This window comes from Chlorocebus sabaeus, chromosome 15 (genome assembly GCF_047675955.1).
Source record: "Chlorocebus sabaeus isolate Y175 chromosome 15, mChlSab1.0.hap1, whole genome shotgun sequence".
Taxonomy (NCBI): domain Eukaryota; kingdom Metazoa; phylum Chordata; class Mammalia; order Primates; family Cercopithecidae; genus Chlorocebus; species Chlorocebus sabaeus.
In genome coordinates, this window is record NC_132918.1 from 38,510,875 (window position 1) to 38,526,379 (window position 15,505).

The 15,505-nt window shown below is 36.1% G+C and overlaps 1 long non-coding RNA gene across 1 annotated transcript; it reads right to left on the reverse strand.

The window, feature by feature from the left end:
* Nucleotides 1-3,589: 3,589 nt before the first annotated feature.
* LOC140713478 (uncharacterized) lies at nucleotides 3,590-15,149 on the reverse strand. Its single transcript, XR_012095566.1, has 3 exons — nucleotides 14,433-15,149; nucleotides 7,348-7,460; nucleotides 3,590-7,071 (listed from the first exon to the last, which is right to left on the reverse strand). It is a non-coding gene; the product is annotated as an uncharacterized lncRNA (long non-coding RNA).
* Between the last annotated feature and the right edge of the window lie 356 nt (nucleotides 15,150-15,505).

Sequence of the window (15,505 nt, forward strand, 5' to 3'; positions counted from 1 at the left end):
ACCATGTTGGCCAGGATGATCTTGATCTCTCCACCTTGTGATCTGCCTGCCTCGGCCTCCCAAAGTGCTGGGATTACAAGCATGAGCTACTGCACTCAGCTAATTTTTTGTATTTTTAGTAGAGACGGGATTTCATCATGTTGGCCAGGCTGATCTCGAACTCCTGACCTCATGTGATCCACCCACCTTGGCCTCCCAAAGTGCTGGGATTACAGGCGTGAGCCACTGTGCCCGGCTGAACATAATTTCTTTTTAGAGTCTCTGTTTGTAATTCAGGTTGACACCAAAACCTGTGTCTTGCTCATCTTTTCTTCTGTCCACTGTATCTAGCACTTGCGTATAACCCTTAGTGAATGTTAAATTTCACTGGGTAGATTGTTTTCTCTGTTGTCATGGTCTCAGAGCTGCTTCTGTTACTATGAAGAACCTCTGTCTATTTATCAAAGCCTTCTCTGGTTACTCGCCCTAATGATTGACTGTGTACCTTTCCCTACATTTTTTTAAAAAGTTTTTTTAGCAAGAATATAGCAATATTCGTATTGTGACTGATCCTTCTAAAGAAACTCCCAAAAGATAAGAGATTATGCCAAAACTTTGAGAAAACAAATTATCAATGTCCATGTACATATGAAATTAAAGATATTAATCAGAGTAAATTTTAACCTATTGAATGAATATAATTAGTCCTATATCATATATTTGACTCATATTGAGAAAGTATTTATTTGACTGAAAATACTTCTAAAAATAATAAACATAAATGTCTGTTAGGATGAATTTTACTATTTGGTTCTTGTTTTTTCTTGATCTTATTCATATAAAAACTATCTTAATTTATAAATTACATTCTAAAGTCAGAAATTTTAAATTGTTCTAAAAATTGCCAATATTATGTAGAATTGAAGATAGTCAACTCTTATCACGATCACTTATACTATTTTAATGAAATTAGTTTTTTAAATATATAATTAATATTGAAATTATAATTTTTCAAAAGAATAATGATTTCGTATTCCATAACCCTAACACAATTATTAACATATTGAATTTTCTAGCAATCATTTTTTCCTGGTCATCTCTTTCTCATTTAACCTTAACCACTCTATACACAATTTATATCACACTTTTCTCTTTTTTTTCCCTAATCTTTAACATGATGCCACATTATCCTCATAACCTTAATTTTAATTAGTACATAATATGCCAAGAAAAGATGGTACCATGATTATTGCTAACAATTTTCTTGTTGGGTAGTTAGATTGTTCTCAGTTTTCACTCAGTTACATAATACTATAATGAAAATCTGTATCTATGGTGATTTTTTTTTTTGATTATTTCCTTAGTGGGGGTTCTCAGATGTAGAGTTAATATTTAAAAAAAATTTTATACCTTTTTTAGAAAATATTATTTATTATCCTTAATGTCCTTTTCAGCAATGTATAAAATTACTTTCTTTACTGCAATCTTTTAATCATTGAGTGGTATCTTTTTGGGAGTGATCAATTTAATAAATAATAAATGGCATCTCACATTGTACATTTATTTGATTAATTAGGTTTAAATTTTTACATTTTTTATTATATTGCCTTTTGAAAATTGTCTTTTGATGCCCTTTGTCCATATAAACTCTTTATAGATTTATCTGATGCTAGGCAACAAATATTTGTAATCAATTTTAAAAATCAAGTGAACAGCTTTGTAAAGCTCTTGGAATCTTATTTTTAGAAATAATGGTTTTGCTGATAGAAACCAGCTTTTTATAATTCTAGTTGCTGAACATAAATTGAGCATACAGTAGGCATCAGGCACTTTATCTCATTTAATATTGTCTATCAATCCTATGAAGTAGATCCTATTATTATTATTACCAGTTTAGAGGTGACTGAAGAGGAATTGAGAGAAGGTTAATTACCACAGGTCAGACAGGTGGTTAGTGATGAAGTCAGAGCTAGACCCCACATATGACATTCTTTAACCACTACAGATCAAATTTTCAAATACAGGAAGTGTTCATAAAAGCAGCCTATAATATGGAAGCTGTCAGAGAATGGCCTGATTCATACTGTCACATTTGTGAGTTTTAGCTTTAGCCTTGTGTTCTAATCAGTTCAGTTGCCACAGCAAAAATACCATGAACTGAGTGGCTTAAACAACACAAATTTATTTCTCACAGTTCTGAAGGCTAGGAAGTCCATAACAAACTGCTGCTATTCAATTCCTGGTGACAGAGCCCTCTTTTTGTTTTTTAGATGGCCAACCAAAACTTGGTTTTCTTCTTATCCATCTTCTTGCTGTATCCTTACATGGGGAAGAGAGAGAGAGATCAAGTCTCATCCTCCCCTTATAGTGGTGTTAATCCAATCATAGAATCTCCAAACTCATGCCCTCATCTAAAACGAATTACCTCACAAGGGCCCATCTTCTAACACCACCACATTGGGAATTAGGGCTTCAACATAAGAATTTGGAGGAGACACTAATAATTCATAGTATCTTGTGACCAGAAAAAAACAAGAAATGGTGTAAGGTTTACCTCCAAACATGGCTGAAATACTGGAATCATTAGAGCTAATTTCATTATCATGTGAATCTACAAAGAGGAGGTTGACAGAGTAAAATCTGAGCATTTTATTAATCTTCAGCCTTCCACTAATCCACTGAGTGACCTCAGGAAGTTATTTAAGCCCTCAGAGTCACGAAGTCCCCATTTTTATAAAAGGCTTTCAAAGCTTTCCTTGATTAAATGAGACTCTCTCTCTCCAAATACACACACACACACACACACACACACACATATACACACACACACACATATATCTCTCTCCTAACAGAGTGTTTGGTATATTATAGGTGCTTAATAGATAGTTGTTATTTTTGTGTTTGGTTTCCAATATTTGATGGATATATAGTGTATCAAATGTCTCCAGATTATTTGCTAGGCTCTGTCAGTCCTGAGAGTCACTAAAGTGTGTAAGTCTTCCCAAGAGATTTTAGTTGGAAGAAAATAATCCATTTTAGAACTTCTACAAGTACTTACACATTGGAAACTTTCCAGTGTAGACTAAATTACTCTCAGTGCATCTCTGGACAATTTCATGTCCTCCAAAATCTCTGTACCTTGACTGCATTCATTGTGTAAATTTCTGAAATAGGCTTAAATAATTGATTGTGGAAAAGAACAAAAAGCCTCATACCGTTAACAAGATTGGATTCTGACTCCCACAGGTCTAATTATCCCCTTGCAAAGTACTCTTCTCTACTCTTTAGCTCTTGTCTCTTAAAACAATTAGCCACAGTCTTGATTTTTGTTTCTGCTCGTTGTCTATAGGTTCTATCTTCAAAGTGGCTTCAGCTAGTGTGTTTTTGCCATTTAATCTAACATTGTTATAGGCACAATTATATGATATTAATACTTCTTTCAAAGTAATTTGTTTTGTAGAATCCATTAAAATATGAATTGTTCCTTATCATGATTTTGTTTAAGGAGATTTCCAATGAAACACATTTCTGTTTTGGCATTCTACTGGCTTCTGCAAGTGAGCTGTAAGCCATTTGGCCTTTCTCATGTAATCATAACTTTTCTCTCGGTATAACTAAAGTTACTGCATTTCTTACCTTCAATAACAGTGTAATTTCTAAAATGTGCCACAACAGAATTACCTTTCCTTCATTCACTTAGAGATGGTGGAATGAAAATTTGGGGTAAATGGAGAAAAAATGTATTAACTAGAAATATTTAAGGCAACCTAATTTGAATTAAATGAAGATTTTTATCATTTAAAAATGTTTTGCGGTGCCTCTATTGAATATTGATTATAACATTGCTTGTGTTTCATTTTTTATTTTAAAATTAAACTAAAATTTTTTTTTTTTTTAGAGACAGAGTTTTGGTCTGTCGCCCAGGCTGGAGTGCAGTGGGGTGATCATAGCTCACTGGAGCCTTCACCTTCTGGGCTCAAGATACCCTTTGCCTCAGCCTCCTGAGTAGCTGGGGCTACAGGTATGCACCACCAAGCTCAGCTAATAAAAAAAAAAAAAAAATTAAGAGATGGGGTCTCACTGTGTTGCCCTGCTGGTCTCAAACTCTTGGCCTCAAGTGATTCTCCTGCTTTGGCCTCCCAAAGTGCTGCAATTGCAGGCATGAGTCACTGCACATGGCCTTGTTTGGGTTTTAATAATCCAGTTTTCAGCTAATTAAAATGGCGGTGCTCATTCTTACTCAGGCTGTTTGGTGTATCTGTTCCTACTGTGTTGGAAAAATCATTTGGAGAACATAACCATTAATAACCTTTAACAAGACCTGAAAATATTATCCATCAGAATAATTTCTTGAATGTAATTCTTCCTTGTGCTTCTGCTGAACATTGATATAGCAATGAGATGTTAACAACTCCTATGGGTGCTGGCTAGGTTTTATTATATTTTAGAAGGAACAATTATTTCTCCAAGAGACCATGATTTAATTTGGATAGTGTATCCAAGGACCTCAACCTCAGAACCCTCTCTAGAAGTAGAATGACCCGACAAAGCCACTTTGGATAGACTTTTGAAAACTTCATCTTTTCTTTTCTTTTCTTTCTTTCTTTCTTTCTTTCTTTCTTTCTTTCTTTCTTTCTTTCTTTCTTTCTTTCTTTCCTTCCTTCCTTCCTTCCTTCCTTCCTTCCTTCCTTCCTTCCTTCCTTCCTTCCTTCCTTCCTTCCTTCCTTCCTTCCTTCCTTCCTTCCTTTCTTTCTTTCTTTCTTTCTTTCTTTCTTTCTTTCTTTCTTTCTTTCTTTTTCTTTCTTTTTCTTTCTTTCTGTCTCTTCTCTCTTTCTTTCCTTCTCTCTCTCTTTCTCTCTCTCTCTCTGTTTTTTTGACAGAGGTTTGCTCTTCTTGCCCAGGCTGGAGTGCAGTGGCATGATCTCGGCTCACTGCAACTTCCACCTCCCAGGTTCAAGTGATTCTCCTGGCTCAGCCTCCCAAGTAGCTGGGATTACAGGCATCCACGACCACAACCGGCTAATTTTTTGTATTTTCAGTAGAAATGGGCTCTCACCGTGCTTGCCAGGCTGGTCTTAAACTCCTGACCTCAAGTGATCCACCCATCTCAGCCTCCTAAATTGCTGGGATTACCATGCCCAGCCCGAAACTTCATCTTTTCTAAAGAAACCATATTGATGCTGATGACATAAAAATGTTCCTTTCTTGAATGGCATGTATTAAACATATAACTTCCCTGAATTTTCTCACCTAACACCTCAAACAGCCCATATGCCTCTTTTCTTAATCATTATGTGATTAAATGTCATTCAGTGCATCTGATCATAATACTTTGCTCTTACCAGTCTAATTATCTTGCACCAGAATTGACAGAAGTAATACTCAGGCTTTCCATCTCTAACAGTGCCAAGTTCATGGATAGACTCTATCAATATTTGGTTTTATCTCATCTATTTCTGTCCTTGATTTGATTCTGACTAGAGCCATGCAAATGCAAGAACTTACGTTAATCTAGATCTATGCCTGCCACAGTCACCTGAAACTCTATTTTGTACTCTGTAACTATGGGTGAGATTTTAAAACCTCACTGATACTTAAAAGAAAAAGAAAAGCTTACGTATTAGATGCTGTTTTAAAAGTGCTTATCTCTTTCTCAGAAGCTCCTTAATTTTCCAAATGACTTTTTAGCTATGTTCACTCAATGTGAATTTTAAACACAGACTTCAGAAAAATATTTACTCAGATCTCTTATTTCCTTTCACAGGTTTTGAATTCTCTTTCTGATAGTAGGGTTCTCCATATAAATTCAACCTAAACCTAAAATCTAACTGTGTATATATACTGAAATGTACTTACATGCTTATGTAACACAAGGGAATGAACCTAATCCAAAATTTGTTTGAATGTTGAGAGTGATACACCAAGAGGGTATGAAAAGGTTTATTGGCCAGGTGTGGTGTATTAGTTCATTGTCACGCTGCTAATTAAGACATACCCAAGACTGGGCAATTTACAAAAGAAAGGTTTAATGGACTAACAGTTACACATGGCTGGGGAGGCCTCACAATCATGGGAGAAGGCAAGGAGGAGCAAGTCATGTCTTATATGGATAGTGGCAGGCAAAGAGAGAGAGCTTGTGCAGGAAACACCCCCTTATAAAACTATCAGATCTCATGAGACTTATTCACTATCATGAGAACAGCATGGGAAAGACCTGCCCCCATGATTCAATTACCTTTCACCAGCTCCCTCCCACAACACATGGGAATTCAAGATGAGATTGGCATGGGGATACAGAGAAACCATATCATGTGGTGTCTCACACCAGCAGTTTGAGACCAGACAGGCCAATATAGCAAAACCCCATCTCTACTAAAAATACAAAAATTAGCCAGGGATGGTGGTGCATGCCTGTAGTCCCAGCTACTCAGGTGGCTGAGGCATGAGAATCATTTGAACTGGGAGGCAGAGGTTGCAGTGAGCTGAGATCACACCACTGCACTCCAACCTGGGAGACAGAGGGAGACTGTCTCAAAAAAAAATTAATTAATTAAAAGAAAAGGTTTACTACTCACATAATGAGGCTCTCTGAGGAATAAAGATTTCAAGCAAATCCAAAAGTAATTTGACAGAGGAGGGAAAAAAGACTAGCATGGAGTTTTTATGGTAATTAGAGAGGAAGACTGAGGTGAGGATTCCTGTATGTGGCTTGAACTTCCTGCAGGTGCCAAAGTAGAAAGTATTAGGCTTCTAATCAGCTTGCCCACATGTGGGGCAAAAGAGGAAAAGGAAGAGGAGAAGCTTAAAAGTTGCTAGCAGACAAACATTAAGAAATGGAGTCATACCCTTATTATAATACTATACTTGCACATATTGTACATTGGAATATACCTACCCACACATGCTGCCTCCTATACTGTGTAGACCCATTAGATTTCCATGTATTGCAGGTACTTAGGTTCCTGTGATCACCCTAGGTTCATAATTCCTGCTCTCTTGTGATTCTCACTTGAATCTCCTCTCCCAGGACTGTGTGCTTGCACTTGAGCTGATCAAAATGCAGAATTCTCTCCTTCTTCATGACTGAAACGACTGGAACATAAATGTCCCACTTACACAAGACGTTTGCATTTGTGGCATACTATTCTAAAATAGATAATTCAGAGGAATAGAGCAATAAGGAGATTACTATTTCTATGGACAAAAATTTGGCATGCCTTTTAGTAGGCAGGAGTTACTACACACATTTGCACTTGAAATAACAAGTAACTTTTTCCCTCTATGACATGAACACAATCATTTGTCTCCCTTTGATTACATGAGATTATAAATATAAATAATTTAGTAAGCACACACAAAAAGAAGTACCTGCAGACAAATAGCTGACACATGGTTTGCTGATCTTGCTGGCTTCCTTACTGCCAAATGATGAAACTTCACATGGTATTGACTCTGGAGACTCAGAAATGCTGTTAGTCCCCCTGAAAAGTGATCATAAAAGATTTCTGTCAATTAAATTTTATCATTTGTATAAAACTCATAAAGTGGAGTTCTTGTAGAAAGTATTCAGATTTCTCTCTTTTCCTCTAGCCTTTTTTCACCACAATATACTTCAGAACAAAAGCATGACCATTTCTGTTTGTTCCAGTGAGATATATATTTATATTTTTTCTGCTAAGATATATATTTACATCTAATTTTTCCTAATGAAATGTAGTACTGAGAGGTAAATTACTTTAGCTATAATACTTGGCATCATGAATAAATTTATTTGTAAGCATTAAGCCTCTGATCCTCATTTGTAATGGTTTCATAGCTGAACATCTATCAAGAGTGATGAGTTTGGAAGTTAGGTACTGTGCTGCTTCCTTCCGTAATCCAACTCCAAACAAGATTCTCAATGAAAAGGACAATCTAATAAATTCACTTGCTTGAACTTTGTCTTAAATTATAAATAATTTGGATAATTCAAATATAAATTTCAAGGTCACTCAACCCTCAGATTCGAGGACATATGGTTTTAGAAACAGCTCATCAGCCTCTCAGAGAATCCAAGTGAGTATTTTTCATAACGAAGGAGCTTAATAGGAGCTAAAAAATTTTCAAGATTAAGATGAACCTGCCTTACTCAAATTTACTAAAATAGTAGGTGGTGATTTAATAGGAAAATAGTTACAAAGATCAGTTTTGGACACATTAAATATAAAAGACAAAAAAATTACCTTTAATATAAAATATATATTTATGATGATATTTTACTTATTTATCACTCTTTATAAGTAATTTTTCAATTGATATGACTAAAATGACTAGAACTGGTTTCTTGTAAAATGTCCTCAGGGATCCAAATGAATCAATACATCTTTATAATTAAACATTTTGTTTACCCTCCTTAGAAGAAGACAAAGTAATACCAAAATATATATACCCTGAATATATATATATATATTTATATCCTTTAATCAAAATTAATGCTTAATGAGTAATCCAGCTGAATAATCTCTTCAAATGTTTATATAGCTTTAAGTCATTGTGATCAAATTTGTATAAAAATAAAACAGATCAGTTATAAATCAGGTGAACCACAATTTAAAACTGATCAAGACCAATGACATTTGCCTTGAGAATTCAAGATATTCTTAAGAACTCTAGAGTCAGAAATACCTATTTTGAAGTATTACTTAATTATTATAGCTATATTTGGCAAGATACATGTTCTCTCTGTTCCTGAGTTTTTTTTCATTTCCCTCATAGAGATAAAAATACCTATCTCAGTAAGTCAGTTGTAGGAATTAATTTTAAAAAATCATTTCCATGTTCCAGTGGGGTTTTCTCTACTGCATGTCCAGGCAGATCTCCAGGCATTCTGAGCACCAGATCACCTAGATCAGCAGCCTGAGCCACCCCATCTTTACTGTGTAGAGATCCTAGTGCAGCGGGGTCTTCTCTGCTACATGCTTAAGGAGATTCACAGGTATTCAGAGCACCTGCTTGCCTAGTTCAGCAGCCTGAGTTACCCCACCCCTCCTGTCCAGAGATCTTGGTGCAGGGGTCTCCTCTCTGCTCCATGCTCAGGCAGATCTCCAGGTATCTGGAGGACTCGCTCTCCTGGATTGGTAGTTTAGGGCATCCCTGATCTCTCTGTGCAGAGAACTTAGAGCCAAGGTGGTTTCCTAGCTCTGCATTCAGGCACGCCTCTAGGCACTTGGTGGCTTCTCACTGTATTCTCCCTTGGCACTGGTGTCTGTGCCTGACATCGGAGGATCTGTACATAGATAGACCTTCCCAGTCCAGGTCTGCCCCTTGTACACCCCTCCCCAGGGCTGAGGAGGGAGATCAGACAACCATACATTTCACAAATCATCTCATTGCCTGAAGCAACAGAGAGTTTCTGCCACTAAACGAAGATCAAGTATATACACAGCCACACTGGCTACAGCCAGCTGTTACCTGTAAGTGCCATCTGCAGGCTTGTAGATTATACTCCACAGTCCAATATAAAACCTGCTAAAAGAAGTGTATATGGCTATGGAAGCAAAGCTGTAAGACCCTACCCAGCTTTCTCTACAGTCACAACCCCTAGGGATGGGGAAAAAGGGAAAAGGAAAGATAAAAATAATATAATAATATTATAGAGGAAGAACAAAAAAGAAAAAATCCTACCCACACAAAAACAATTACAAAAATCAGAAGTGCTGGCATCTCCAGATGAGAAGGAAAGAGCATAAGAATTCTGGCACCATGAAGAGTAAGAATGTGGTGACACCATCAAAGGATTGCTCTAGCTCTCTAGCAGTGGTTCCTAACCAAAATGGAAACTCAGAAATGACAGATAAAGAATTCAAAGCATAGATTGCAAGGAAGCTCAGTAACATCCAAGATCAGGTTGAAAATTAACACAAAAAAACTTCTAAAGCAATCCAGGAAATGAAGGAAGGAATAAGCATCTTAAAAAAAATCAATCAGAACTTCTGGAATTAAAAAACTCACTTAAGGCCGGGCATGGTTGCTCATGACTGTAATTCCAGCACTTTGGCAGGCCGAGGTGGGTGGGTCACGAGGTTAGGAGATTGAGACCATCCTGGCTAACACAGTGAAACCCCGTCTCTACTAAATATACAAAAAAATTAGCTGGGCATGGTGGTGGGTGCTTGTAGTCCCAGCTACTCGGGAGGCTGAGGCAGGAGAATGGCATGAACCCAGGAGGTGGAGCTTTCAGTGAGTTAAGATCACGCCACTGCACTCAAGCCTGGGCGACAGAGCAAGACTCCATGTCAAAACCAAAAACCAAAAAAAAAAACAAAAAACAAAAAAAAAAACAAAACTCACTTGAGGAATTTCAAGATACCACCAAAAGCTTTATCAATAGATGACACCAAGCAGAAGAAAATTTCAGAGTTAGAAGATCAGTCTTTTGAACTAAGTCAGACAAAAATAAAGAAAAAAGATTATTAAGAAAAAAACAAAGTCTTTAAGAAATATGGCATTACATAAAGCAACCACATCTATGAGTTACTGGCATTTCTGAGAGAGGAGAAAAAGTAAACAACCTGGAAAATATATTTGAAGGAATAATTCGAGAAAACTTCTTTAATCTTGCTAGAAGTAGATATTTAGATACAAGAAATCTAGGGAACATCTGTGAGATATCATACAAAATAATCAACACCAAGGCATATAGATTGGCACTAGATTGTCCAAGGTAAGTGCTAAAAAAAAGATCTTAAAGGCAGCTAGAAAAAAAGGGCAGATCATGTACAAAAGGAACTCCATCAAGTTAACAGCACATTTCTTAGCAGAAACCTTGTGAGCCAAGAGAGATCAGGGGCCTATTTTCAGAATGCTTAAAAGAAATTTCAACAAAGAATTTCATTTTATCACACCAAACTAAGCTTCATAAGGCAAGGAGAAATAAAATATTTGCCAGACAAGCAAGTGCTAAGGAGATTTGTTACCACTAGACCAGACTTACAAGAGATCCTTAAAGATACTCTAAACATGGAAACAAAAGAACAGTACCTGCTACCACAAAAACACTTAAGTACATAGTCCACCGACTCTATAAAGCAACCACCTAATAGAAAGTACAAAGCCACCAGCTAAGAACTTCATGATAGGATCAAAACCTCACATATCAATATTAACCTTGAATATAAATGGCCCAAATGTTTCACTTAGAAGGCACAGAGTGGCAAGTTGGATAAAAAAAACACAATCCATCTATCTGCTGTCTTCAAAAAACCTGTCTCACACGTAATGACACCCACTGGCTCTAAGGGTTAGAGAAAGATCTACCATGCAAACAGTAAACAAAAAAGAACAATGGTTGCTATTCTTACGTTAGATACAAGAGACTTTAAACTGAAAACAGTGAGAATAAAAAAGACAAAAAAGAGCATTACATAATGATAAAGGGCTCAATTCAGCAAGAAAACTTAATTATACTAAATACATATGCATCCAACATTTGAGAAACCAGATTCATAAAACAAATACTTGTAGACCTATGAAAAGTCTTAGCCACATAATAACAGTGAGGGACTTCAACACCCCACTGAAAGCATTAGACAGGTCATTAAGGCAGAAAACTAACAAAGAAATTTTAGACTTCTACTTGGTACTTGACCAATTGGACCTAATAGATATCTACAGAATACTCCACCCATCAATCACAGAATATACATTTTTCTCATCTGCACATGGAACATATTCCAAAATTGACCACATGTTCAGCCATAAACCAAGCCCCAATAAATTAAAAAAATTGAAATCATGCCAACCATTCTCTCAGACTGCAGTGGAATAAAAATAGAAATCAATACCAAGAAGATCTCTCAAAACCACATATTTACATGGAAATTAATCAACTTGCTCCTGAATGACTTTCAGGTAAACAATAAAATCAAGGCAGAAATTTAAAAAAATTTGGAATAAATGAAAACAGAGACACAATATACCAAAATATTTGGGATGTAGCAAAAGCAGTGTTAAGAGAAAAGTTTATAGTCCTAGATGCCTACCTCAAAAAGTTGGAAAGATCTCAAATTAATGATCTAACATCATACCTAGAGAAATCAGAAAAACAAGAACAAACTAACCCCAAAGCTAGCAGAATAAAAGAAATAACTAAAATCAGAGTGAAATTGATGAAATTGAGACCCCAAAATCCATACAAATAATCAATGAAACTAAAAGTTGTTTCTTTGGAAGGATAAACAAGATCAATAGATGGCTAGCTAGATTAACAGAGAAAAAAAGGGAGAATATCCAAACAAGCACAATCAAAAATGGCAAAAGTGACATTACAACTGACCCCACAGAAATACAAAAGATCCTCAGATGAGTGTAAGAGGATTAGGAAGAAAAAAGAGATCCTCATAGACTATTATGAACACTTCTATGCACACAAACTAGAAAATCTAGAGGAAATGGGTAAATTCTTGGAAACACACAATCTCCCCAGATTAAATCAGGAAGAAATTGGAACACTGAACAGAGCATATCAAGTTCCAAAATTGACAGTAATTAAAAAAATAAAAACCTACCACCACAGCCACCAACAAAAAGCCCTAGACCAGATGGAGTCACAGCAGAATTCTACCAGATATACAAAGAAAAGCTGGTACTAATTCTACCAAAACTATTCCAAAACATTGAGGAGGAGCGACTCTTCCCTAGTTCATTCTATGAAGCCAGCATTACCCTGAAACCAAAACCTGGCAAAGACACAATGAAAAAAGAAAACTACTACTGATGAATATAGACAATGAATATAGACACAAAAATCCTCAAGAAAATACTAGCAAATTGAATTCAGCAGCACACCGAAGAGTTAATTCACCACGATCAAGTGAATTCATTCCTGGGATTCAAGGTTGATTCAACATAGGGAAAGCAATAAATGTTATTCACCACATAAATAGAACTAAAAACAAAAACCACATGATCATCTAAATAGGTGCAGAAAAGGCTTTTAATAAAATTCAACATTCCTTCATGTTAAAAATTCAGCATTGAATGAACATATCTTAAAATAATAAAAGCCATCTATTGCAAACCCACAGCCAACATCATACTGAATGGGCAAAAGTTGGAGGAATTCCCCTTGAGAACCAAAACAAGGCATTCTCATTCCTCCTATTGAACATAATACTGGAAATCCTAGCTAGAGCAATTGAACAAGAGAAACAAAAGGCATCCAAGTAGGAAAGGGGGAAGTCAAACCCTGTCTCTTCACTGATGATATGATTCTAAACTTAGGAAACTCTAAGGGCTCTGCCAAAAGGCTATTATAACTGATAAACGATTTTAGCAATGTTTCAGGATACAAAATCAATGTACAAAAGTCAGTAGCATTTCTATACACTAATAGTGTCCAAGCTGAGAGTCAAATCAAGAATGCAATGTCACTTAAAATAGTTACACACACATACAAAATATCTAAGAATACATCTAACGGAGGAAGTGAAAGATCTCTACAATGAGAACTGCAAAACACTGCAAAAATAAATCATAGATGACACAAACAAATGGAAAAACATTCCATGCTCATGGACAAGAAGAATCAATATTATTAAAATGGCCAAACTGCCCAAAGCAATCTACAGATTCAATGCTATTTCTATCAAACCACCAACATCATTTTTCACAGAATTGGGAAAAAAAACCCTATGCTAAAATTCATATGGAGCCAAAAAAGAGCCTGAATAGCCAAAGCAATCCTAAGCAAAAAGAACAATACTGGAGACATCACATTACTCAACTAAAAACTATACCATAAAGCTACTGTGACCAAAACAGCATAGTACTTGTCCAAAAACAGAGCAATAAAACAGAAGAGAGAACCCAGAAATAAAGCCACACACCTACAGCCATCCCATCTAATCTTTGACAAAAAGAAGCAATGGGGAAAGGACTCCCTATTCAATAAATGGTGCTGTGATAGTTGGATAGCCATATGCAAAAGAATGAAACTAGATCCCTACCTTTCACCACATAAAAAATTAATTCAGGATGGATTAAAGATTTACATGTAAAACCTCAAACTATAAGAATTCTAAAAGAAAATTGAGGAAACACACTCTGTACATCGACCTTGGGAAAGAATTTATAGCAATGTCCTCAAAAGCAATTGCAACAAAAACAAAAACTGGCAAGTAGGGCCTAATTAAACTAAAGAACTTCTGTATAAACACACACACATATACAGGGTAAACAATTGCATAAAGAAAATGTGGTACATATACAGCACGGAGTGCTACGCAGCCATAAAAGAATGAAATCGGCCTGATGTGGTGGCTCATGCCTGTAATCTAGCACTTTGGGAGGCCAAGGGGGTGGAATCACTAGGTCAGGAGTTCAAGACCAGTCTGGCCAAGATCTTGAAACCCCGTCTCTACTAAAAATACAAAAATTAGCCAGGCATGGTGGTGGGCACATGTAATCCCACCTACTTGGGAGGCTGAGGCAGAAGATTGCTTGAGCCTAGGAGACAGAGGTTGCAGTGAGCCGAGATCGCACCACTGCACTCCAACCTGGGCGACAGAGCGAGACTTCATCTAAAAAAGAAAAAAAACAAACAAGAAATCAGCATGGATGCAGCTGGAGGCCATTATCCTAAGTGAATTAACACAATAACAAAAAATCAAATACTGCATGTGCTCAATTGTAAGTGGGAACTAAATATTGGTTAATCATGGACGTAAAGATGTGAACAACAGATACTGGGAACTACTAGGGGTGGGAAGGAGAAAGGGATGAAAGAGCTGAAAAACTAACTGTTGGGTACTATGCTCAGTACCTGGGTGACAGGATCCTTCCTATCCTAAACCTCAGCATCACGCAATATTCACAGGTAACAAATCTGCACATGTATCCCCTGAATCTAAAATAGAAGTTGAAGAAAATAAAAATGGAAGATGTTTTGGCCGACAACAACAACAACAAAGAAATGATTTGCAGAAAAAAGCAGAGTATAGCATCTAGTTTATGGAAGCACCTAGTACATAGTAATTATCATTATGGCACAATTATGTTTTTCAGCTGGTACTAAAACTATGGAATACTTTTTCTTTGCTTCTAAAATACGTATTCTGAATGAATATATCATATTCGTAGCAATATGACTTTTAAGCCCGTTTGACTTTTACCTATCTCGGCTGTATTCTTTATACTTATAGTATTCTCTCTCTCTTTTTCTGAATGCTCAGGTACATTTTAAAAATACAATTTTTTTTAACACAAAAAAACCTGTCACCAAAAAAATAATGTCCCTTCTTCTTGTTCTGAGAATATTTTTTTAAAAAAATAATATGCACCTTTTTATGGAGAGTTTATGTAATCCATAAATTACGAAGCTTTTATCCTAAAGTATATGCCAAATAGAGTTAAGTTTAAGAACGTTTTCCTCTGACAAAAGCCTTTGCAGGTACTCAATTTGTGAATGTGACAGGTGTCATTTTTACAACTTCACCAGATTCTGGCCCAATTGAAAGAAATAATGTGGTAGGTTAACAATTTGAAATGT